The 26793-nt window shown below is 39.4% G+C and overlaps 1 protein-coding gene across 5 annotated transcripts in view; it reads left to right on the plus strand.

The window, feature by feature from the left end:
* The window catches only part of syt1a (synaptotagmin Ia), a 154638-nt gene that overhangs the window by 27493 nt on the left and 100352 nt on the right, over positions 1-26793 (plus strand). For all 5 annotated transcript variants that reach the window (XM_051077579.1, XM_018662018.2, XM_018662012.2 and 2 more), the window contains exon 2: positions 12402-12456. The gene's annotated coding sequence lies outside the window, so the exon portion shown is untranslated. The remainder of the gene's footprint in view (positions 1-12401; positions 12457-26793) is intronic.

Raw genomic sequence — 26793 nt, forward strand, 5'->3', positions numbered from 1 at the left:
CATCACATGTAGGCTCTTTAAACACTACATTTAAATCTTAAAATCTTAAAAGCAGAGTGGACTGCGTTTCATTTCCTTTTACTGTACGGAACAATGCCAGATCTCAGCAGGGACACTGTTCAGCCCTGAGTCACTCAGTTACTTTTCTAATGGATTTTTATCCTATAAAAGACCAAATACAAAAGGGAGACAGAGACAGAGGCTGAAATTATAGTGCTGCTTCCGTTCGAAACAGCTCATATCAGGAACAGGAGCTGTAAGTGGCACTATGGCAAAATGAATATCTGAATAGAATGATGTGGTTTGAATAATTTCTCAGAAAATGATTGAAGGAAGAACAGAGATGGGCACAAAACCACAGAGGGTGACCAAAAGAGAGAGATTTTTAAAGTATAACAATTGAATTTACAATGAATTGTTGACGAATACATGCATAAATAGCAGGAAATTATATTTATTGCATCCATCATTGAAAATTAGTACCCATATATTGGGAAATCCTCACAAGAGTAGTAATAGAAGTTTCAGTAGCTTTTGAAACTTTCAGTCACAGCTCAGGAATGATGAGTCTCATTATTAATGTGTTCAATGTCAAACAGTCTCAGGATGTGTCTGTGCTGCCTTAGCACTTTAGCTAGAACTAGCCTAGCTTCTTGGTGAATTAACAAATGTATCAATAGAAAAGGAAACACACAAGAAAATGTTTCAATAAGCAGCTAACTTAGTTAATTGGGTTTTTCCCAATTTTTTGACCAAAAAATGTCTAGGCTCATTGACAACACACACAACATCTTGGAAGTCCTGTCCTTGTTAAGCTGGCAGCTTGGCACAGTACTAATTAAACAGACCTGAGATATCCTTTACTCTCAACGTACTGAATGTGCAGAGATTACATGAATTTTCTCATCAATAAGAAATCAAATGTAAATCAGAAGTGATACATTTGTTGAAGTATCTTTTTAAGGTAGTATTTTATAATCAGCATCTCTCTTTAACAAATACATTTTACTCTGAGGTGGCTCTGCAAGCACATGAAGGTCATCATACTCTAGAATATGTTGTTACGAAAAAGTGAAGGTGCTGATTGAACTTTGGGGGGCAGGGAGTCTAGACAATAAGTGCTGCTTAAAGAAACTTTTACCATTGAATAGGTAGCTGATTAGAATGTCGACACAGGGGCTGCACTTAACTACCCTGTAAACTCATTTCCTCATTTTACCGATTTGATTAGCTGTAGTATTATTATTTTATGAAGTTATGAATCAGTTGTATTCAAGGAGGTGCTGTGATGTGATGATAAATTCAATAGGTCAAATTAACATAATTTTTTTAGCACAAAAAACATCACAGTGTGGTGCTTATTATTCACAAACTTTCTTGTAGCTTGTTAACAAAATTCTGTAGTGTTTTCTTACCTTTCTTTTTCACTTCTCTCCATACTGAGCCCCTTTGCCTCATCTGCAGCCCTGTGCTCTGTTAATTATGGATAATGGACATGAGCTGGGGAGGTAGAGTCCCTTCTGCCAGAACAACAACAGCTGATTAGGCAGAGCAAGCTGCGTCACAAAGAGACGATGACCGTTTGGTCATCAATCAGACTGACTGCACTTTTCTTCTTGCATCATTACTCCGCTGGATCAGATGTCACCTCTGAACTTACCTCATCTTACCTTTCCTAGTCAGCCTGAGCCCCAAACCTGTATCCATTACTGTAGGTGCTAATATGCCAATTCAATCAGTCACAGTCAGCTCGTGGCTTGCAGGCACACAGAATTGGCCTTTTTGTACATCAAAACTTATTCAGAGAGACTATGTTAACTTTGATTGCACCCCATTAACCCATAACTGCTGCTACCCAATGCCTCATTATTTAAAGCTCTTTTCTTTTCAAAGAGAAATTTCAAAAAAAGTGGATTTTTGTCAAATAATGGTCAGACCTGTCAGGGACCTTGGCCTTTTTTTTTTTTCTCTGTCTTTTTTTCAGTTTGATGTGCTGGACACTGCCCTGACTTCTTAATGAAAGATAAAAGGTCATAAAAGGTTCAGATAGCTTGACTCATAGAATACTGAATATGCCATGGTGACAAGCCACAGCCAGATCTTGCGTGCACCCTGCCAGCTTCAGTGCTGTCTTAAATTAGAGGTGGGAATATAATCACATCAAAGTGAATGATTTTTGGTTTTAAAAATACCAGTTGCAATATAATCTGTATTATCTGAATTATAATTTTTTTATTTAGTTTAGTTTCTAATCTTTTTTGTGAAAAATTGTAAAAAACAAATATGATTAGCTATAGCAATATGCTGCTTATGACAATCCTAATCCTCATCTGCTGTGGTTACTTAAAATTTTGGAAAATGGTCAGTGCTCACTGTCAGGAACAAATCTCCACAGAGGTTTAACTGTATTGTCTACAGCAAGACTAATTCAATTCTTATGTCCTTTGCTGCCAGCTGCATGTCCCAGTCAAACCATGCTCTCATCAAACAAACTTGATTAAAACAGTCTAATCTATGTGGCTGCTAGATGATGCAGTTTGTGTGTGTATCTGTTTGTTTGTGTGTGTGTGTGTCTGTGTGTTTTGTGTCCTGATGTCCTGACGTACAAGAGGACCTTCGTTTATCCATTTAAATACTGACAGCGGGCCAAAAATAAGCATGTAGGGCACTCAGGGCCACAGACAGCTACCTCAGTGACAATACCCTTGTAGTTTGTGACTTGGCAAACATGTTGCTTTTCAGTATTAAAGGCAAAAAAGTCTGTTGTGCTATGCAGTACACTCAACCCATCAGCCGATCAACTTTAATAAGGCATAGAGTCCAGGGGTCAGGGACTGGAACAGTATGGCAAAATGACAGTAACAAAAATATAGAATATCACCAGCTCTATCCTTTAAATAAAACCACGCTCCAGAAACACTTTGCTTGCATATTTTATGTACTGTACTGGTCTAATTTTATGTTTATACGTATATATGTTTCTAGACAGCAAAACCTGTAGCAACCTGTAGCAAACAGTAGAAATTGTCCCTCAGCAGTATTCACTTCTAAAGATTTGGCAGCAGTTTCTACCTGAAATGTTTTTGAAGTTACACCTATTCCCCCATGTAAGTTTCCATTAGTTTAGCATTAACAGCTGTTTTCTTACCAAGAGCTTCAGCCTTTGTTACATTTATAAGACACAAGGACAGAAAATGTCCTCTTGGCAACGCTACTTTTTCACTCTCTACAGTTAACAGCTATCTCAAAGTGCTATTATGAGGCAGGACGAGCTGAGGCTAGCTGCTTATCATGGTAACTTCAGCAGAAGAAAATAAGCAATAGAACTAAAAGTAAACTAAAAAGTAAACTTAGCTTCAGATTAACTTCAGAATGCATTTGTACATACAATGTACATAAGCTCATATTAGTATGGAGTAGAGGAGTGATTACAGAGATCAATAAGCAAATGTAAGTAGAGTTAAAAAGACCTGAACCTATCCTTTGCTCAAAATTCCCTTTGTACAACTGACCTTCAAAGTGTATTGTACTCATGTTAGTAATTGTCCCATCTAAAAGACTATTCTCCTCATCTGCATAATAGTCAAATCAGCTGGCTTTAAAGTAATGATTGAGAACTTCCACTTGGAAGCTCCCTCAAATTCAAATTGCTTCATTCATCAGTATGTGTGCAAGCACGTGCATGTGCTAAGTACGGAGGGAAGAGGAGAAATAAATGTTGGCCCGGACACAGTGAGGTATATTGTCTGGTGTGGAAACCAAATTTCATGGGAGCTCATTAGACGGGCCACCTCAAAGATTCCCAAAGAAAGAATTGGTGAGTAGGATGAGCGCAAAATTGGATTTTCTCTACTCTCTTAACTGCAAAATACCCAGCATTCACTCTGAGACTAATGAACAGGATCTGGATATGATCTATGTGTATGAGATCAAATTTAAGTACTCACAGTAACAAGGGCAAACATACCCATTAAAGACTATTGGCTGTTTCTTTTCCTGTCTCAGAATGAAAAGAAGCATCATTGGTGAGGGAATTTATTTAAATAAGGTTCTGTGTGTGTGTGTCTGTGTGTGTATGTATGTGTGATGGGTGATTTGTGCTTATCATAAGGTCACAGTTGCCCGTTTCAAACACTGAAAACTGTGGATTTTCTCCAATAACCCTTCAGTAGTCCGGCTTTCTATTTTCATTTTTGTCTCATTTTTTGAGCTAGCTTCACATCTGAAGGCAATAAAACAACAAATTGGCATTTCTGTCAGTAATGAAAAGGCTGCAAAATAGTAAACCACTAGCAGTTGTTATCTAACTGCAAAAACACGCATTTTATTGAACAATAAAGCAATTTGAGAGCAGGCTGATTCCATGGTATTTTGAAATCCTCACTGATTTTTCTTGTTATGCATTTTCCTTTTTATTTTGGATACTGGTGATGTTACATCAAGATATTCTCAGCAGCTGTGATGGAGTTTGATAGCAGACATTTTAAAGCAGCCTGAAACATCAGTGGTAAGACTCCAGGTTTAGGTGTCAAGTAAAGGTTTCTCTCTCGACCCTGGAAATTCCTTTGATATTTGGCAACATAAATGGAAGAAATTTATCAAAAGCACAGACAGACCGACATTCCACTTCCTGCACTAACCAAGAATAGACAGAATATAAAGCAGCTAGTGTGATTTAAGTGAGAGGCATGAAGAAATCTTGTACTTTAAAGCAATAACTAAATTAAATAAATTCAGGGGTAAAATGAAATAAAGTTCACAGTCACAGCCTAAATTAAAAGTCTGATCTCAGCTCCCTGTGTGTTACATGCAGTGATTCACAAAGATAATGCATTATTGAGATTGCCAGTAGAGACATCGTCAGTTGCAATACTCTCACCTCCTGGAGAGCAAAAATGTAGTTAGATGCTGCCACAGCAGAAAGACAAAACTATATTTCCTCTTTTTGTAGAAATTACATTAACATATAAGCACATAAATATGTCAGGCTGAAATTTTAACACCCCGAACTAGCTTGCAGAAAGCTGATTCAGCAGCAGGTAACACGATATACTTTACGATTTAGGTTCATTAGAGCAGCATGTCAGGTGTTGGTACTCGTTCCCAAACTGTCCCTAAAGAGATCTAATTGCCTCTGAGCAGAAGTCTAACTTTGGGTTCATGCATCCCATCTCTCTCTCTGTGACTCTTTATCAGTGGAGCACACTAATGAGTGTTGCCTAGCAACCGTTAAAACAGGGCTGGTTAAAGTCAGCGTTGGCAAAAAGACTTCTGCTCAGCGAGATCTTTTTCTTTTCTTCTCAACTTGCTATTCATGTGCCATCTGCATGCAGTAACAATGCCCGTTTTTCACATTAACATCAGAAAGGTTGCTCTATTCTGCCGAGCCATAATTATGTTGCATTCTTAATTAGCCACCATCTTGAAACCCTAATGCCATGTTTTTGATGCCATAACATGGATGACGAGGTGAAATCATTTCAGCTGGCAATTTATATATTTAGGATAGATAGCTGGATAATATTTTTATGTATTTCACCCTCTGGGTCCTTCTCTGCCAAAATGATATTCAGAAGGTGTAAAATATATCCAATATTGACACCCTGCATCGACAGAAATTAGTTTCTCTCTGCACTGACTGGGCATCTGCAAACACACCCGGTGATTATGGCCTGAGGGCTGGACGAGATAGTTGGCTGTATATGTTTATCAATGAATAATACAATAGGGGGCCTAAAGTCCATCATAGAATTGTAATCACTGAAATTATAGTCTGTAACATCCCATTACCGAACATTCAAATATGAAGAAAAACCCTCTCATCACGGAATAATGATCTCCGCAGAGATCTGCAGAGGCGAATGAGCCAAATACGACTCAAATTAGCGTCAATGGCAAATGCTCCACATTTGCTTTGCACCTGTGGAAGCCAAATAATACAATTTGATTGCATGATTATCCAGAGAGCAGACTCTGAGTGCTGTCATTCAGGTTGGTTACGTTACATGAGAAGATTGAGCCCCTGAGCAAAGAGAAGGGGACAGTTCAAAGAGCTGATCCACTTTCCAGGTTAGCTCATATTCTGTGGGCCTATAAAAAAGCTCATCAGCAACCAGGTTTAGCTCCAGAAGATACAGTGGCATATCACTTAAACAAAGACAGATTGTCTCTCATGGAACTGTGTTATGGATCTAGGTTTAATCTTAAGAGCATTGGCTTAAACAGCTTACCCTGGCTGGCTGAGACTTAGGATGCTCTATTTCAAATTAAACAGTGTTTGATCGATGTTTGGCTCAAAGTGGGTCATCCTGACCAGGGAGGTGACCACTGAGTCTGGCAGTATGCCGCACATGGTCATGGTTGTCTCCTCCAATAAACTATGTGAGGCTTCAAGTTATGCAAAGTCTGCTTACCTTTCAACTCCCGCATTAGGAGGGAGTTGTGTGTCTCAGGTGCCCAGACTGGCAATAATGGATGCAAGAATAATGCATGTGACATGTTTTTTTCCTTCTGCAGATACCGAGCACAAAAACCTGTGATGGAAGTTCAAGTAACTGTGTAAATGCAAAGGGGTAAAAGCTTTATCATTCAAGGGCAAAGCACAGGAGAGACAGGGCTTGCCAATGCTGTGTCATCATCATGCAGGGAGACCATCTGAATGTTATTATGCTGTCTGATTTGAGTGCCAGCTTCAAGGGCATTCCACTCTGAAGTTCTTTGTAGCACTCGACCAGACCCAAACTACATTTCATTTATACAAGAAAAAAAAAACATTTCACTTTATTTACTCAGTCCTTAATAGATTTACTTCATTTACTTAATGCTGAGTGCTCACATTTGCTCCATTCAGCTGAGCTGTGCTAATGTTCATGATGAGGTTGTCTGCTGTTCCAAGGTAATCGCTATTTCCTGGCTCCATCAGAGGGAAACATCTATGAGTCCTTTAGTGTTGCTAAGTAAGCCTGGCCCCTTGTGAACAATCAAAAAGCCTCTACAAGAAAACACACTCCATATTAGAAAAAAGATGTTTTTAGAGGGTCAGATTCAATTTGAGGTTGCCTGCCTGCAGCTTTAGACATTTGTTTATCCACTGTGTTCCACCTACACAGAGAGCACAGTCTGTAGTGGTTTGAGGAGTAAACATATGTTTGCCACAGAAACCTATGTTCACAATCACAGTGACGAGTCTGTTTCATCAGCTTATGTTGTTCTTTTAAACAATCAAACCAAAGCCATGGATGCGCCGCACTAGATACGCCTGTTTCGTATATTCCTGTCACATATTTATTTTTCATTTGCGTGCATTCAGTTTTGATTGTTACTCTTTGCACATTCAGTTAACTAAATGGGCAAAAATGCAATTTATTGTTAAATGTCATGCAATTTAGTCTGATGACAAAGAGACATCTCAGGCAGCACAATTAGTAGGCACAGCATACAAGGCTGTTTCTCTTTTTTTTCTTCTCCTCCCTCTTCAGCATCTGTAGCAGAGTGATTATCAAATGTTTTGATGTCAAGAGAGAGAAATGTTGACTGACAGGCCTTGTTGGCCTGGAGCACCAGATCACACAGTAACTGACAGCAGAGACCCATCTTTTCTCCTTTGCACAAAAAAACAAAGCAAACAAAACATTTAATTATTCTTCCAGCCTCCTCAGACAGAGAGCAGAGCAGAATTGATGTGCAGAAATGAGTTTAGCTGGGCCATTCTTATGTGGTTTCACTATTAATGCTCTGAGGAAATGGAACTTGAACACTAACATCGTACAGCGAGGGGTTATTTATCATAAAAATCCATAGATTGTGTAAATTTTATTCATATAATCATCATCAGTAAGACCTAAGCGTGCTGACCTTGTTGGAATGGGCACTCTCAGTTTTTCTAAGATGCTCTAGTTTCTCTTTGCTTCCATTAGAGGAAAAAAAATATCAGTTTTCAGCTTAAATCTATAAATGCTACATCGAGAGCTTGTCTCATTAGTCATTACCCTTGTGTGTTTGTGTATAAGCACCAGGAGACTTCCTGGGTGTGCTGGTTTTACAATAACTTTCATGTTTGCCTGTGTGAGACTCAAACGTCTCGTCTTTCTCGTCTCTCTCTTGGTTAAAGTTGATTTAAAATATCTGTTTTAGTTAGATGCCACTTCTGAGGTTCTGGCCTGGACGTGAGTGTATGAGGATCAAAGCCTACCTGCCTGCTTTGGCCAGATGGTGGGTTGAATATGAAAAAAACAAAAAACAAAATAAAAACCCCCAAAAACAATGCCTGACCTTCACTATGCCTAGCATATTTCTAATTGTGAAGTTTCAAGCTGCCGGTCTGTTATTTTTTTCTAGGCAAGTTTGCAGAAAGCAATGCTTGCGATATCTGATGACAGTTTCTTTATTAAATTCAGAAAGAAATAGTCACACTCAAGGATGAATTGCTGAGAAATTTGAAATCAGCAAGGCTCTGTGAAAGAACAAAAGGGTCCCCTTTTATTTAATATACTTAAGTAGACTTAAATTGTGCACTTACTTTATTTCATTTTTAAAAAGGTTTGCCTGAATTTGCTCCCTGCCTTTCAGTTCACAAGGTAGGATTTGGAACAAAGTCTGCAGGACTGACTTCAGGAGAAGTTGTACTAGCTTTGGATTTCTTTATTTAAAATGAAAAAGAAAAGGAAACACTGCAGTCTTATACTGTACAGATCGTTCATAACCGACAGTGCTTCAGAGTCAAAACAAGATGAACATACAACATTTTGCAATAAGGTTGTCCTGCAACTGTTGTCCTGACCATTTCTAGGACCAGATATATTTACAGCAATGGCTAGTTCATGCCATCATTTGTTTTTACTTTTCTATCCTTAACAACTGCATCAACAAAAAAGAAAACATCATGTCCTGGTCTGCATAATTACTTTTCCCAGAGAAGAGGGAAGAGGTGTGAGCTCCAGATGTCACTCTAAATACAAAAACAAGCCATCAGTGCGTTGTGTAAACAGCCCAAAAACAGGGAGGATACCAGACAGTGTCATACGGCAGCCTCATTACATCCCACAAAAATACAAGTGCCCCTGTGCAAAGGTTTGGCAGAATAGAGGTGTATTCATCTTTTGGCTGTTTGCTAACAGCCTGGTTGGTATCCCTCTGCCAAATTCTTTGAGCCAAATTCAAGTGGGTCTCAGATCTGGCTGTTGTCAAGGCTGCCTGTCTGGTTGGAAGGAAACAACCAGCTTCAAGAAAACAATGGAAACGACTGCATCCAGCCTTCAAACTCAAAGGAGAGGATGACATGAGATTTACAGAATGATGAAGGCTCTTGCGTTCTCTGGGGTTATATCTCCATACCGGATATTGGCTTTGTGTCCCCACTGCTACGCAGAGGAGTCCCCATTGTTCCTTAAACATTGGGTCCCCTCTGCTTCTTATTAAATAGATGTTGAGATCTAAACACCAATATGAGTCTCGGCTTAATATTATGTGTGACTTTCATGAGACTGCCCTTCCTATTCCAGGTGAGCGTTGCAGTGTTTTATACACAGTAGAATATTTGATGTGTTGTCTAGAGAGGCAAGATAAATGGACAGTGGGATGGCCATTTGTTTATCTCAGTATCAGATGTTTGAATCTGAGAAGCACTCAATATACAGTGGTCATGCATTACATTTTCTTAACCAATTGATTAGTCGTTAAGTGTGTAAAATGTTTAAAAAAACAGTGTAAAACTGCCATCTGCAATTTCTCCAATTGTGTGTTTTGTCCAAACAACAGTCCAAAACCTAAAGATATTCAATATATGACATAGAAATGCAGCAAATCATCATATTTGAGATGCTGAAACCTCAGAAGAAAAAGTAATTTATGCTTGAAAAAATCAGTTAAAAAAAGTCAAATGTTAATCAAATTGGCTCTGACGCTCTTTGTACCATAATATTTGGTACATTTGGTTTAGGAAAAGGGCCTGAGTAAGGGCGTAATGTGTAAAACTCACTGTACTGATAGTGAGAGTGATGGCTGTAATCCACAGACAAAACAGTGAAGCCTCCATGATAATAATGTTTGAGCTCACCTCCAGCAGGCTCCCAGGATGAATGTTTGCTGTGTGATATTGGTGTGAAGGCAGGACAGCATAAGATGGCTCTTTTGAATATGAAAGAGAGCATGAAAGAATGAAAGACAGGCTACCAGAGGTGTGGTGGTGCAATAGCTATGAAAGCTATGAAATATGCTAAATTTTTTGGGACATTTCCTCCGTGAGATATGAACACTGCTTTGGTTGATTTCAGGACATACTCCCTGCATGTCATTTGAGTGCAAGGACCTCTTATTTCCAGGCCTCCTACAGTGAAGTTTAGCTCAGTCCCCATCACTCAGGCTAAAAGGTCTACTCTTGACTCCCTCCACTTTAAAAATAGACATGTCCTTAGGCCTGCTTCACCTGGCTTATTGGGTGTCAATGCTTGCCAGAGAGGCCGACTGGTATCCCTGGGCATTTGAAGTCTATTTTAGGATGATGGATCTCAATGGGCAGACGGGGAGGTGTTTGTTTTTCAAACCCACATGACTGTTACACATTCATGAAACACCTTCTCAGTAAAAGCACAGAGTTGGCTTTCAAAGCCCTCCTGCTGTCTACTGGTAAATATCAGCCTCTAATTAGCGGCTGTTTATATCTTTTCACGGCATCATCTTTTGGAAGACAGCCGGCCAGCTCTGGTACTGATTTTCTGCCTTTAGCAATCAATGGACAAAACTTCCTCTGTCCTCTCTCTCCATCTGTATGTTTCTATCTCGAGAAGAAGTGCTAAATGGGTAAATACTGGAAAATCTTGCTTTCATCCATATTTTGGGAGGAAAGTTGTGTTTTATTTTGGAAAATAGACTTGTACATTTCAAGAAAAGGAACTTGAAAACTTTAGGACTTTTATCTGAGGTTTGCCTTGTTACAGCGTAGTTCTCAGTCCTGCTAATGCCATGCAAATTTTACACCTGCTGACATGGTGTGATATTGGCCACCCCGCTTACATCTAATTTAGAAGGGTAACACCTCACCACTCTCAGAGGCCCCAGCTCCCTTACTCCCACAAAATGTTCCCAGACTTCCTCTAACAGCAGTATCTCTGCAAGGGCCAATTAAGACACACTATGAAGCCAGGATACAGTGCTGTTTTGGTCATGTCAGAGCAGAACTTGTTAAGGTTTACGACCTTTCTTTGATATTAACTTTTATCATGGAATCAGTGGTAAAAATAATTATCATGTCTCTCTTCTGATTCATAAAACTCCTTTGTCCTTTGAGCCTATTAAAGTAGCCCAACATATGTTGTTAATGTGTAACTGCTTCATGGTGTGCCATCTGCTTCATGCAGATGAGGCCACTATATTCTGTCACTAATTATTGTAAAACTTATTAACATTTTAAAATTGGGGATTGAGGTTCGAGTGAAGCTCTTTCATTATAACAACCCAACTGGTTGAAACTCAAACTGACTGATTCACGCTTGAAATGATTTCTGCCTAATTTTTTTTAACACTGACTCTTTGACACAAACTCAGTTTTGCTTCTTGAACTGATTTTAGAAACTTGAATTCTGCATGATGAAAGAACAACCAAGGTATTGGGTTATTTACAGTGTGTCCCATAAGTCTATATGGATAAAATTCTGCCATTATATCTTGAATGATCAGGTCGCCTTTGCTTGAAAAATGATGTTTTTTCTCTCTCACTGCCACAACACTAAAAAAAAAGAAATGAAATGAGACTTTGTCTTCATCATTTCAATTCACAAGCTTTGCCATTAAAAATTGGTGTGTATTGTTACTATTTTAATCACGAGTAAATAAGAAATAACAATGTGGTGTGAAAAAAGATTTGAGCATGAGTACGTGAGTACGTTTCTGCATTAATACAGACACAAGGGTTTTCTCTAGCCATCAAAAAGAATGGAACTGAAATCATATAGCTTAATTACAGTAAATGGCCTATTATCGGCTCTCACACCACCACTCTGGAGTATCAACCTACTTCTTTTCACCTAATAGTGGACATTGGGAAATTGTACTGGCACTCTACTGTATTAATTAGCAGCTGCTGTGCTGGTTAACTATTGTAAAATGTCTGCCTTCAGGCTCAAGTCGTTTTTATTTAAAATTTTAGCTAATAATCTGAGGATAATGCTGGACATCTTTGTCAAAAAACTAATTTAAGGAAGGCTTATTCGAATGTCTTCATGGACTCATTTGGCATATTTAATTACACTGTACCGAACACTTTGTATGGAATATCCTGGTTGACCCACCTGTGTATTATGTGATATTGTCTTTGCTCACTGGCTCATATTTCTGTGCAGCCTATGTCTTAAGGGTAGATGTTTTTATGATTACATTATAAACTGACTGTGATATTTATTTTGCAGTGAGCTGCCATTTTGGAAAGGAGGACTGGAAGAAACCCCTCTACGTGAAGATACTGTAAGTGTCTGGCCTATTAACTTCAACACTGAATCTTTCCGATGACCTGTGTGTGTGTATGTAATGGATGGTGTAATGTAGGTAATTTACAGCATGCTATACAATCCCAAATTCCTTCCAATTGTATAATTCATAAAAGTGGCCTCATTATATTTACTGAAAAGGACATCTTACCTGTCTGTTATTCTCTGACACGTACACACAATATCAATGAAATCAGTAAGTCCAGCAGGGAGTCAGGATGCCTCATGGCCTCTGGTCTCATTTGAAATGCAGACATTGTCCTGTTGCTTCCTTTAATGAGATCTGGAGGCGTGCAATCTAATATTCACCACTGAGGCTCCAACATGGCCCCTGAGCCTGTAACCCAGAAGGCTGTGTGCTAATTCAATGGAGTGAAGTCAGCTGTGATCAGAAGGACTGGAGTGGCCATTCAGTCAAGAGGATGAGAGGCATTAGCCTTTTCTATACATGATGTGTTTCTTTGTTTAGTAAGGCAGGGCTAGACTAAAAGAGGAGAGCGTAGGTTTGACAGTAAAGGAACATAAAGTCTGCTTATAAATAATAAATACAAAAGTAAAGACAAAACCAAGAACCCCATAGCATGGAAAAGTCTGGAGGGCCTGCTAGATACATGTCAGTCACTTTCTCTACTTAGCTTCACCTCTTATTTGAACCAGTGAGATTAATTCTGTTGTCAGAACAGCTCTGCCTCCCAGATCGAGTTCACCTATCATTTGGAATAATGTGGTTTCAGCTACAATTACAGTGTACTCCAAAGAGCTATTATGTGGCGATTGATGAACACCAATAAATACTTTAGCTGTGAAGTTGCATGATAATGTTTTGTACGTGAGCATAGTTGGAGAGGCTTTGCTTGGTTCCTGGTTAGAGCCATAGATTTACAGAGATCAGTAATTAGCAGCACTGTATGATTTAACGTAGTGGAGCACCCACTCCTCCCTTGATGATGAAGCTCCCTGTGTCTGTCCCAGCTGTCACCAGTGATTGATGCACTGTGCACTTCCCACCTTCACTTGCCAGTGTTCACTGCTGTTTACGCCTAATACCTGATCTCACATCCAGAGATGTCTCAGCCTCCTCCTCCCATTAGCAGGCATATTAATCATCCTTCATGCTGTATGACTGGGTTAAAATCCCAGAGTACCATGGTTCCACATTTTGCCAGAGGGGTATCAAAGCCTGGAGATTTTATTCCTCCTTAAACTTGCTTAGCAGCTGCTGATAATCCTCATGAAGAATTGTGTCTTAGTGCATCACAAAAGACCAGAAATGCTTTGACCAAATTATCCAAGTGATCAAAGACAAGCCTCAAGTGCTTCCAGCATCACAATTTAGTTGTTTTGCAGAGTGGATTCATTGTTCCCTCATTCTATTAAATATAATTACGGAGAATTTTTAAAAAAAAAACCTAATGTTCCATTTAGTAATTTGCTGGTGTTTTGGCAGCAGTTTTTGTTGGTGTCTGCTAATTTGCGAATGTTTCATTTAGTTTGACCCAGACAGCTGCGTAACCTCCTGGCATTTTCAGTGTGCAGATAGCAGAGAAAAGTTGGTACGCCGAATCGTTTTTGAGACTCACTTTACCTTAAAAGCTAATAAGTGGCTGCTGCAGAGGGCACCTACCGTTATTTAACTACTAAAAGTTTGGTGTTTTGAAAAATAGAAGAAACTACTTTGTAGATAGCACAGCACTCACTCGAACCACAGGTACATGGACAGTTATACTGTTGCTAGTTTTGCTTTTTGCTTTTACCCATATATATAATTGTATTGAATGTTGTTCTTTCCTTCTTAATATCAGCCCTGCAGCTCACGCTCACAGAGAAGTGATGAATCTGCCAGTGGACGTTATATCACTCTCAGCTCATGGGGATTGACAGCTGTCTCACTCAACTTACAGTATAAGCTCTTACTTAGCCAGGTCTACCTGAGAGAGTGTGAGTCGGCTTTAACCGAAGTGCTGCAAAGTAATTATCCAGTCCAAAGCAGCAACAAACTAACCCTTACATCATATTTTACTGTGCAAAGATATAAAACAGGAAACATATTAACATATCTTAGTGTCGGTTGTGTTTGTGTCGGGACTGAAAACACTAAACCATAATAATCAAAGCCTAAGTTTAATAAAATTTGTCAGTCGTGAATATTGACTGAATTTCTGGGGATATAATGGAGCAGTGACTGATGACTGACAAGATACTATTATTCAGTCAGTGTGATAAATTATCAGGTTGCCAACTGCTCACAGTTTAGATATATTATGAATGCTGAGAATAGTACTCCCCTGATGTGAGTTTTAAAAGATTTGGTTGCTTAATGGACATTTTTAGCCATGCTAGCTGGATGTAAATGTCTCAACATCTACTTGATGGATATCATGAATCTTAGAGGATGTATCATACTGGGTTTGTTGATCCCCTCACCTTTCCTTTAGCACGGCTGTAGACTCTTAGTCCTGATGTGTGTGACCATCGCTCCCTGAGATAAAGCCTTGGATGTTATTCCTTTAGGATGAATTATAGCAAGTACCACACCCTTCTTTACTGTATATTAAACTGATGCACATGGTATCAGCTCACTTGTAAGGTTAATGATCAAGGTGATGATAATCACTGCGCAAATCTTAGCTAGGTTTAACCTTATTTGTAAAAGAAAGGGCCAAAGATCTAATCAGAGGTGATAGATAAGTCCCTAATTAAAATTTCAAGCTTCAGCAAAACCTAATCACGTTTTTGTTTGGTAGCAAAGTGAACTATGTAAAACTTCAGAGATAGGCCAAACCAGGTAATTAAAGGTGAAAAATGAGGGTATCTAATGGCAGAAGTGGCGTCAAAGCTTTTCATAATAATTTTCTCACCTGTACTAGTTTCATAAATGCGATAATACTGATAATATTTCCCAGGACAGAGAAGACCTCTATCAGTCACATTCTCATTCCCTCTTTGAGCTTGTCATTGCCAGTACAAAATGAAATCCTCCTTCCTCACTGTCAGGGTTAGTATTCAGCCATGTTTCCTTTTCAGAGGGGACAGACGGCACTCCTTGTTCCCCTTTTTAATCTTGCTGTGCTGCTATTTCATTTCCTGCCTTGTTCATCGAATCAAATCCGAGCCTGCTATTCGATAATGGCAGGGTGACACCAGGCAGACAGATTTCGTGTCACTTTCAGACTGGGGATTTTCTGACAGGGCTAAAACTGTAGCTCTGTAATCAATGTATTATAATCCACATTATGAAAAATTAGTTAAGTCGTGATAGGAACAATGGATGTTGCACTGTGAGCGGTTACATAATCTTTAGTTTAGATATACAATAGAGAATATCCAGACTGCATGCTCATAGTTGCAGGGTGTCAAATGAGCGGACTTATTCTGACCCAATTTTGGAAAAAAATAAAATAAAATAAAAATAAATTAGGAGTGTAATAATCCTTAACCTACAGTTGCTATGGTTATACTTCATGCGGGGGCAGTTGGGGCAGTTTTATTGCTCATTCTTGCTCACTGAAACCAGCTGTTCCTGTAACCTCCTGTAACCTTTTCCACAAGTCACTGCTGGAATACAAAAAAAAAAAAATCCAGACAAACAGAAAACAAAGTGAGTGAAGGGAACTTTATCTACAGGTTTATAAATTGGTTTCATTTTGCTAAAAATGCTATAAATAGGTCTGATGGGGCAAGAATCACAGTCACATTATCAAAGTCAAATTTATTATAAAGCAAAGGCTGAGGCCAGCTTGTAAAGTTAGATACAAACTGTCAGTTGTAAACATCCACTGCAACTAATAACCTAGAGTTACAGTAATTGACATAGTGGTGTATACTCATGGTTTTCCTGCACAATGAAGGACTGTTGGCAACATTACAGGTGCTCTCACTTCAGGTTTTACTTCCTATCGACTTATTGCCCAGTTGATCCTGTGCCACTGTGTTCCAGAATCTAAGCAATTATTTTGGTGAGTACAGTGTTGTCTTAACCAATAGAACTGGTGGCTGCAGTTACAAAACCAAAGTCTTTAAAGAAGAGCGTCATAGGTTTCAAAGCTTCAAGATCTAAGGTTGAACCCCTATCATCACCCTGCAACGACCCTGAAGTAGTACTCTAGTCATATGCTGTGGACCAGTGCAATTTTAATGCATTTAAAATACAGTTTTAAATACAGACTATATATAGGGCTGTATACAAAGCATTGCATACATAGTCAAAACAGGTCATAAATAGCACGTACTATATATTTTCTTGCAGCTGTATGCTCTCTATGTCATGTGCAGAACAGTTCCTCACTGACTCTGGTGTGCGCTCGAGGCTGCCACGCAGTGTTTAGTAACCATCAGATGGGGTGGCTTGTCTCTGTCAGTGCAGCTCCATGATCCTTACGTGGTGAGAGAGGAGGGGGGGAAAAAAAAGTCCCCTCTGGGTAAGCTTAAGAGAAGACAACACATGGGGGAAGATGGCCTGGTGTGTTCAAAATGGCCACAGGGAAGCCATTTCCCACAATGCTCCAATTCCCCTGGCTCCTTGGTGTCGATCTGTCCTTTGTGAGCCAAAGTGTCTGAGACACATTGCGGTCACCATGGGCTGGAGGAGATATGACAAATACAAAAGACCGACCCTGTTTGCTTCTGTCCCTTGAGAGAAGAACGTGTGGCTCATTGATATTGTATGAGCTTAGCTGCTGAAGACACTTCTGGCTTCTTTGGAGGGCTGTCAAATTCATTAGTTAAGTTTCAGAAAATTAGCATACATCTTTATAAGTAAAAAAAGAGCTGCACTCTAATAAAACTGGGTGAATTTCAAGTAGTTACTGTCCTTGCAGTGCAGTAAGTCTTGCTTTGATAATGGGAAACAGTAAATGTGTTAACAGACTAAATCAATTTAAAAGTCATTTAAATTTCAACTTATTTAAATTGAAACAATTAAATTTTAATTTAGTCTTGCTCTTAAAGTGAGAATTCAACACAAGCACTGCAACAAAACCTGAGGCAAAGGAGCATATTTTAAGGCAGAAACAGGAGATATAATTGGGAGTGTGATTACTTAAAATGACATTTCTCAGTCTGTCATATGCCGTCATGGTTGTTTCAGGTTCACCAAGGCTCCAGCCTCTTTTCCCAAATCAGATTGTTTTTTTCCCCCCGTTCTTACAGCTGCATGTCGTCATGTTGCAGTCACAGAACCTTTTTTTGCTTCCTCACATCATCTTTATAGAGAGGGCACTCACTGTCAAAATTTCACCAACCCACGTCATTCCATCAATTAAGGAAAGAGAGTTTTTTAAAAAAAAGCCTGTTGGGGAACAGATCGAGCCTGCCCCTTCCCCCACAACATGCTGAGACATGTACTAGTTCTTTAGTTACTTTTTTTGGAGACAGACTTCTAACTTCTAAATTAGTCCATTTTCTGTTCAAGTCTAGACAGAAATGGCAAAGCAACTGTGTGGAAGGGCATCGCCAACTCTTGCTGTGTGTTAAATTGAAAGCAGGTTTTCTTGTGCCTTGAGTTTGTCTCCTGAAAGATAGCTTCTTGGCTGCCATATATCTCGCAGGGGCCAAATTAGATACAAGTCTAAGATGGCTTACTCCCTCACAGTTATTTGGACCTCACTGGTGATACAGAGAGACTTCCCTCAAGGAATACGTACCTGCTACTGTATTCTGAAGACACAAACTACCTCCTCCTTACTACCTCCACCACAATGGTTATATTTTGTGGCCATTTGTCTGTTGGCACAATATCTGAAAAACTGCACAGATTAGTTTGGTGGAGAGTCAGGCAGTGAGCCAGGGAACAAGTGATTAGTTTTAAGTGTGGATCCGGGGATTTTATTAAATGGACTTCCTAACATTTTGAGATAAAGCACTTGAACGTTTTTGCTGTTTTCTGATAAACCACTGCACTTATATCCTAAAAATGAACCTGTTACATGTACCCATAATTGTCGCTGTGCATAGTTTGGTTCTTATCTAGATCCTGATAAAAAATTACTCACTCAGGTTTAGACGTTTTCTATCATTTAACTAATGGAGTTTCAGCATTTACAGGCCTGTGCAACCTTGGTTGAAGTACGCTCTCTTTGAGGTTTTTTTTGGTCATTGTTTTAGCAAGAATGTTGGGCTAAAATTACAGGAAGCAGCAGCTGATGATAAAACATTAAATACTATTAAATATATATATATATAACACATATATATAACACAGTTGTGCCACTAAGTATACCCCCCTGCAGGCCTGGTGTAAAGAAAACAAACTGTCGATGTGGTTGCAATGCGTATCTCTTAGTATAACATTTGTGCTTGATGATTGATAGCCTGAGAGCTGGTGAGGAAAGAAACGAAAGAGACAGAAAGATTGATAGTCCCAATCCACTCTACTGATTGCTGGCAGAAGGAGGCAAAACCGTCTCATGTACTGAAAAGTGGTAGGCATCCTATTAACAGGATCAAAGCTGCTGCATTCTAATCTGTTCCTCGACTGTGTGAAATATCTGGGGCAGGCAAGCTTCTCAAACTGCTCTTAGATCAGTTTCTGGTGACTCATCACGATGTTTGAGCCCCGAGGCGCTTCCAAAACCGAATCGATGTCAATACTATAAGCAACATTTGTTTTGTGTAGCACTACAGGGAAGCTAAAACATCTGGGGTGTGGAGAAAATGTAATACTGTATGAGTGGCCGTGTGTGGGTGTGTGTAGGTGTGGGGTAAAGACTGTGGGTTTAATCTGTCTTTCCAGACCTTAGGGAGTGTGGGTGGTACTTTTTTTTCTTGTTGGGGATTAAGCTATGCCTTGGTAAATATTCAAAGACTAGTAGAAGGCCATTCGTACTGCCTGGAGAACAGACAGTTGGCACATTCAGAACAGATGAGCAGAAATGACGCTCTTACACTATCTGGTCTCCACATTCTTCTTTTCTTCTTTGAGATGCTGTTAGAGACTGGACTCTTCTATTAACAGACAACAATTTTCTAAGGAATCAAGACAGATAACAGGGTGATAAATAGACTCAGGGCCTTCAGTGAAAACAGAATATCGAGCCAAAATGTCACCATTTGTGGAGCTGAAGATGCCTCTAATCTCGGCACGTTCTCTTATCTCTAAATTGAAACACCTCTGAGTTTTAAGCTTTCAGATATTAGTTGTATGTTTTTGGAAAGTTTATTCAGACTTCTCCCGCTCACAGCTGATTCCCAGAGCAACAAACAGCAGGGATGTGTTTGTTCCACCTGTTAATCTGTGTTGTGATCATGTCAATGTGCCGTAGCAAAGAAGTGAATTGGAAATGGTGACAGAATCTAAGATCATTCCTGAGGGATTTGAGTGTAGTGTCTGTTTTAAATATTAGTTTTTCTTTTTCACCTAATTAAATAAGTTTGACATCCCAGATTAGAGTGTGAGCTAAACTCTTACATGCTTAACTTTTTAAAGTTTTTTTAAGTTGAATTTCAGTGGTATTCTTGTTTTAATTATCCTTTTATCTACATGTTTTCATCCTTCACACACTTCCTCTTTTCACTTTGAAAGTCAGGATTTTTTGTATTTTTCCTCAGGTTTCTCTTTTCCACTGAAGTGCAAAGTTTAAGCAAAGCAGACATTTGGCCTTCTTGCTTCCTGCCTGCAGGCTGCTTGGAATTGAACTGCTCATGGATGGATTGATAGGCTGACTCTGGAGCAATGTGGTTGCCTCTCATCATCACTGCTGCTTGTGCCCCTGTCTTCCTTCCGCAGCGCCATAATGACACACACTGAGGCTAAACGTAATTGCGCTGAATTGTGTGTTTAGCAAACTTAATCTGGCAGGGAAATATTTAAACAGATCGCAGGGGTGAACTCACTCACACCGATGATGCCTGTTCAGCTCGTGACTTTGCATATGAGAGCTCGTGGCCAAAAACTCCAAAATTGATTCGTAACACTGGGGAAAATCATTGCTAGCAGCATGTCAGGCTCAGACATGGATTTGCTCTTTGGCTGTAATTTTCTTTTATTCTCTGAGTCTCCATGTCTTGACATTGTACTAATCATAGGCAATACACCTCCATAATTATTAAGGCTGTATTGGTTGCTGTCAAGCTCTGCTTCTTTTCTTGATGGTTTAATGGTTCTGAATATCAGTTGTTGCTTCAGCATTTCATCCTAGGTCAGTTGTTTCCAACCATTTTGGCTCGTGACCCCCTAAAACAAAACTTTATCTACTCTTCAACCCTCAGTACAGGTCTCTATGTCTATTCGTGGTGGCAGGTTGTACCAAGGAGTCATTTTTCCTTCGCAGATTGTTTCTTTAGATTATTTTTTAGGGATCCGGAGATGTGAAATCATTGGTAGCCCTTTACTTTGTTTTTCTTAATACTTTTTCTAGAAAGAACCTTTCAATTTGGCACTAATAGAAAAACTAGAGAGGGTGTTCAATTATTGGACCAGTGGATGGCAGCAGGTCAGATGCACAGCAGAAACCTTTATCTGCAGTCAAGCATACCATTCAACATGAAGTATGATGTTTCCAATAAATCAATCATGAATACTTTTCAGAGAAATGTCTCTGGGATGTTGGACGAATTGGTGTGAAAGAGTGTTTTAGGAGACAAAACAATATTAAGTCCAGTATCATATAACCTGTAAAGTTCAGTCACACAAGTTATTCTCATAAATTAGTCACACTTACTCCAAGCATAAGTTCCACAACAAACACTTTAATGATGGGAAACTATTACAGCGCCATTAAGCAAAATTGATTCAGCTAATGAAGTTTTAACCAACAAAAGAAAAGGAAAGTTGATTTTTTTCTCATTTCACATTAAATGACTTGGTCTCAGATGTGGTTGCATCTCTGTGCTGAGCCACGTAAAAAGAAGAAGGGATTTCTCCGCCTAGCCAACGGCAGCCTGAGCCAAAACACCCAGATGCTTGTTTAATGCTGTGCTGGCTCACAGTCGGCTATAAATTGAACATGGGAGTATAATTCTGGCTGTCTGTTTGTTGTGTTCAAACACCGGTGAACCTTCTGCGTGCGTGGCTTCATCAACGCTCCCCCACTTCAGAGAGGATTTTTAATTCTTCTCTCTCCCATGTTTGAAGGATGGCAACAAGCTGAACCCCCGACGCAGTTGTTCCCATGAAGGATGAGGCAGATTAAGTTTTTCTTGTCGTGTCGCTCTATCCTCTCTGTGCAGTGTCTGTTTGGACGACGTTACAAATTCTGTTTAGTTAATGTGTTACTTCACCATTAGCACTGCGTCAAAGTAGGTTTGCAGTAGAGTTGCTAGGTAACAAAGCGCCTCCTAAGACTGTGCTGTTATTTCTGAAAACTACGTCAGGTTTTTCACACCTCCAAGAATAAATGCTGTGCTCACAAGCTGCTTTGTTAGACAGATAAGATGAGGAGCCTTGCCAAAGTAAAGCTAAAATACCATCATATCTGATCTATTAGAACTTCAGGGGAAGCAGAAGAAGTTTAATTAATCCTCAAACATGCTGAAAATTCTGTCAATCTAGGAAAAGAACAGAAGCAAACATTTTTCAGCAAGACAAGAGTTTATGTTCAGCCATAAAGACAGTGTATTTCGCTCTTCTCAGCAGCTCTGTGAGCATAAAAAACGCCTGGAAGATGCCAGTTCTTGGAAAATATCTGAATTATTTTAAGAGCAAAATGACACATGTACCGCAATTATTCAAAAATGATGTGAATGGCACATGAGATGTGAGCAGGAGCCTAAACAAATTCCAGAGTGCTTTTACCTCGGAGCATAAAAGCACCAAAGCCTCCATGAGTCCCACTGGAGTAACTGTCACAACAGGGGGTCGACCTGACACTGTCTTCCTTCTTTCAGACTGGCCTTCTCTACAGATTGCCAAACTTTTTTTTTTTTTTTTAACACCACCTAGCTAATCCTATCTTTTAAAATCATCCTGAAAAATGAAGAAAATGACAGCGTTTACAGATATTTTTTGGCAGCATCCAAGCACACCTCATCTCCTGGCACTCCGAAGATGAAAAGGCCGCAGGCGTTTTTCAGGGCATCTTCTCTTGGTAATAGCAGCAAGGCAGCAGGAGCAAATGAAAGTCCAGTTGGTTCCTCAAAGGCAAGAAAGAGGAGCTAGAGTCAATGAACCCCTTGCCCCTAGAGTCAAGCTTTTTACAGACCCTAGACCAGCTTTGATCCTCTACTGGAAAGCCCAGGCTGGAGAGGTGCATTAAATACACTTAGGTGGCAATCTTTTTCTAATGCTAATGCATTAGGTTTCATTCTCAGCGCATTGCTTATATTAAAAAAATGTGTAAAGGTTGAATACATGAAAGTCTAATCTCTACAGATAGGCATCTCTCTGACTTTTGGAGTATATATGTTCCATTCAGTATACTGTATGAAATATGAGCTTTGAGATATTCAAAGAATGAAACTCTTGTGATCTTTAGTTCTTCAACTAAAATAGTGTTGGTTTTATTACAGAGATCACTCTCACTTATAAAGAAGGTCATTCAATTAAAGCTTCTTATTATGTGATATGGCAGTGCATTATAAGTGCAGCAAACATACAGTATGTAATGTTAATAATTACTCTTCAGGTGATGCATTTTAGATACTGACACAGAAGATGAAAGATGCTGTAAAGATGCCCCCCCCCCCCCCCCCCCCGTTCTGACAGTTGTTGTTCTAAACATGGGCAAGGATTGCTACCCTTCATGTGTTTTGAAAAATGTCAGAAAAGGAGACAGGAAGGATAGACAGTGGCTTTTATAAATCAGCAAATGGATTTAACCATTTATGCTCTCACAATACTCCGCTACAAAAACACTACTAGTGGCTGACATTACACAGGAGCATCTGGTTCTTGTGCTGCTGTCACCATGGAGACGACCCCCCTCTGGCCTAGTTTAGTTCGCCTGCCCTCCCTAGCACATAAACATGAATGCAGTTCATGTTGCTCCGCACAGAGCAGACACACCTGCTCTGACATTAAGATTTACATTATGCTACGATAAACCTGAGAAGGGTAGAATTCATGATCTCTCAGACATCACTTAGTCATTCTGACATATATTGTAATCTAGTGAGGAAAGAGACTCACGTTGCAAGATTATTCATACATTATGTGCAGTGTACATGAAGGTCAGGAGAAAGTTGTTTATGTAGAATCTTACATGCAATTGAAATGTAAAATGCTTTAGACTGATACAGTAAAATAAAAATTAAATAGGAAAGTGAACAGAATGAAAGAAAACTACAAAACTGTAGCCATGTCATCTATCATAGCCCCAAATCTCAAAATTGTGCATGAAAAAAGTGCATGAAAATGTAAGAATAACAACATTTTATCATGTATACATGTAGTATGGGCTTCATATTGTAGGTTATTCTGTATGTATATCATGCTTAAGGGTTTGTGACATGCTTTTGAGAAAAATTGTACAAACGGGACCAGAATTAAATGTAAAGAACCAAACTGATATTTTTATTGCCTGTAGGTGACATGCTTTCATTTCCAGGCTGTGCAGTATGCTGCATACAAAAAACATTGCAGAGGCAATAAGTGGCTTTTTATGGGTCATCGTTTGGGTTTCTTATAGGGGCATGCCTTTAATCTCCTGCTGTTTCATGTAGACTTTCTCTGTATTCTTGTAAAGCTACTGAATATCTTGAGTGAAGTGGTACTAGTCTTGTTTATCCTAGATCTCCACATCCATCTCCAGTCTCTTTTTATGATATATCCACCTTCCCTACTCATATATTGTGACCATTTAGGGTCCCTAGATACTGTGTAATGCTTCAGGCATGTGTATGAATAACAATCATACCACAGGTAGCTGTAACAGCATTGGACAAACCAGTGTGGGAAATGACAGAGAGAGATAGGAATCAGCCATCCTTGGTCAAGATGGAGCCCGCTCTCAAATGGCGGCCTGCCAGCCAAGCGCACAGCTATCTCTCTTGCTCCAGGAATTGCACGGCAAACCAGACACAAGTCGACATCCATCATGATCATATGTGACCTAAACTGGTCTAGTCCATGAACAATGTGTATATAGAGTGAACGCTACAGATGTAGTGACACAGTAAACATTGCTTGACCAAGCATTGGCTCGTATAGCAGCATGTATCTACCACATGGGAATATTCACTGGTTTGAGAAACAAGATTGTTGTATTGTATCACAATTGTTGCATCAGTAGACTTGAACCTTTGACTTTGTTTGTTTGGAGGATTAGAAAATGTCCATAACCAGTCACAAAACTGGCACATATTTACTGTCTGTTTGGAAGACACTGTTAGTCCTTACAGTATCTAAGTAGGTGCGTGAATAAGGTGCATAATAATAATAATGACATCTTTCAATATTTTTCCCTACAATATTGACTTCCGAAACTATTTTACCATATGGTTGAAGATAGGCAACTTGTTTAAGGTTAGGAAAATATTGTTGTCTTGGTAAAACTCACCATCTTCCCAACCTTAAAACATAAGTCTGGTGATATTCTATGTCACCAAAACTAAGCAACTTTATACTACTGTCTGTGTAGCCTAATAGTTTATTTCTCTGTACTGCAGAACCTGATTGTTTTCCAAATACTATTAAAAACACATCAGTGAGCAACATTGTTCTACTGGGTGCCATATTTCCTCATCATCAAGAACACGGGAGCTGTAGTTTGAATCAATCCCACATACACCAACCTTCTGCTGTGAATATTCACTGTAGACTTCTGAACATGTGTTTATCCATGACTGAAAAGTGTCCCCAGCAATTATAGACAACAGTGTCCAACTGTTTTAAAGAATGACTGAGCATTCTTGTAAAAACGAAATGTGTATTTTATACCATTTTTAAAGATTTATGTTCACTTGAAACCAATGGGCATTGAAGCACAGACAGACAGTTGGCATTGATAGAAAATATATTTGCTGGTTTTCGTATTAATGTGGGATATGTCAACTTACATTTGAGGACAGATATTTGTTTAAAATATAGAATAATGCCAGCCTCATTCTTTAAAGTTAGCATCAAAGTTGTGAGATTTTTATGCCCAGTCATCCACTCCCAGTCTCCTTCCTGTGACTCTTCACTGCAGTATCAGAACGCACCACTACCTGTATTGGAAGACAATTAGAATATAATTTGTAAGAGACAGGTTCACAGAGAGATACAGACGGCTGAAATACACCAAAACTCTTCTTTGTCGTACAGAATTGAGCTTATTTTAGCAGGTCGTTTTAAGGGCAGAGCTATAAAGAAATTAATAAACACAGATAAGATAACAAACAGTTCATAAGAAGTCATAATGGCTGTCACTCTACAGCGACCTGAGAAGCAGTAGTTATTTGAGAACCGGGTTTACAGAAACTCTGTATCAGAGTCTTCTTTTCATTGCAACAGACACCTGAGAGCTGCATCTCATCTCCAAAGTTTCTTCTCCTCACTGACAGTGAGTCACCCCCAAAGTACCTTGACACAGGGAGTAAACAAGCCTGCCTCTGTTCATCAAGGTAATCTTGTTTGCTCAGAGGGCAGTGTCTGTGTGGGACAGCACGCTGCCACAGGGATAAAGGCCCACGCTGGAGATATTGTGATCACTGTTTTCATGTCTTTAAAGGAGATGGGCTGGAGTGGCCTTGCAGCTTGGCATGTGTGCACACAAATCTGTGTGACGTCAGTGGAGATGAAGGGAGGCCCACAAAGCTGCATTGCAAAAACTGCGGGTGGCACAAGTGAAGAAACTGCACAGGCAGACACAATAAAATGAAAATATTTTCAAATGCTTCTTCAGAGAGGACCACAGTTCAGCCTCTGACTGCTCCGTTAACATTTAGAATAGCCTAACATATGTACAGCAATTACTTACCTCTTTATAAAAACTAACCCAAGCCTGTTATAATTTCAAATCTCTGCCTCCAGTGATCTCTGGGGTGATCTCTGAGGGTTCATAATTACTCTCTCAGTGAGCAGCCATCAAAAGCACAGGGAGAGGACTGCAGTTGTGTCACATCAGAATAACTCATCCACCAATCCCACAGCTGCTACAGAGCTTGCATTTTACCCAGGTGTGGCTCTTCTCCATCCAAGACTTGATTCAAGCTCTTTGGCATGAAGAATGGCAGGTGGGGTGTTGCGACAGTGGGTGGGGGGTAAGAGACGCTTGGGAATACTGAGTGAGTTTTCCTTGCAAAAATAGAACTGTAAAAAAAAAAAATATAAAACACAAGTCTCAGTCTCAAGTTACAGCTTTACTGGGTGTCATGTGTTTTTTCTTTTATTTCTTATTCGTTCCACTGTCGGGTGTCAATCTCGGCACCTTGTAACATTTATAGTTTGCTGTCATTCGAT

This window comes from Lates calcarifer, linkage group LG18 (genome assembly GCF_001640805.2).
Source record: "Lates calcarifer isolate ASB-BC8 linkage group LG18, TLL_Latcal_v3, whole genome shotgun sequence".
Taxonomy (NCBI): domain Eukaryota; kingdom Metazoa; phylum Chordata; class Actinopteri; family Centropomidae; genus Lates; species Lates calcarifer.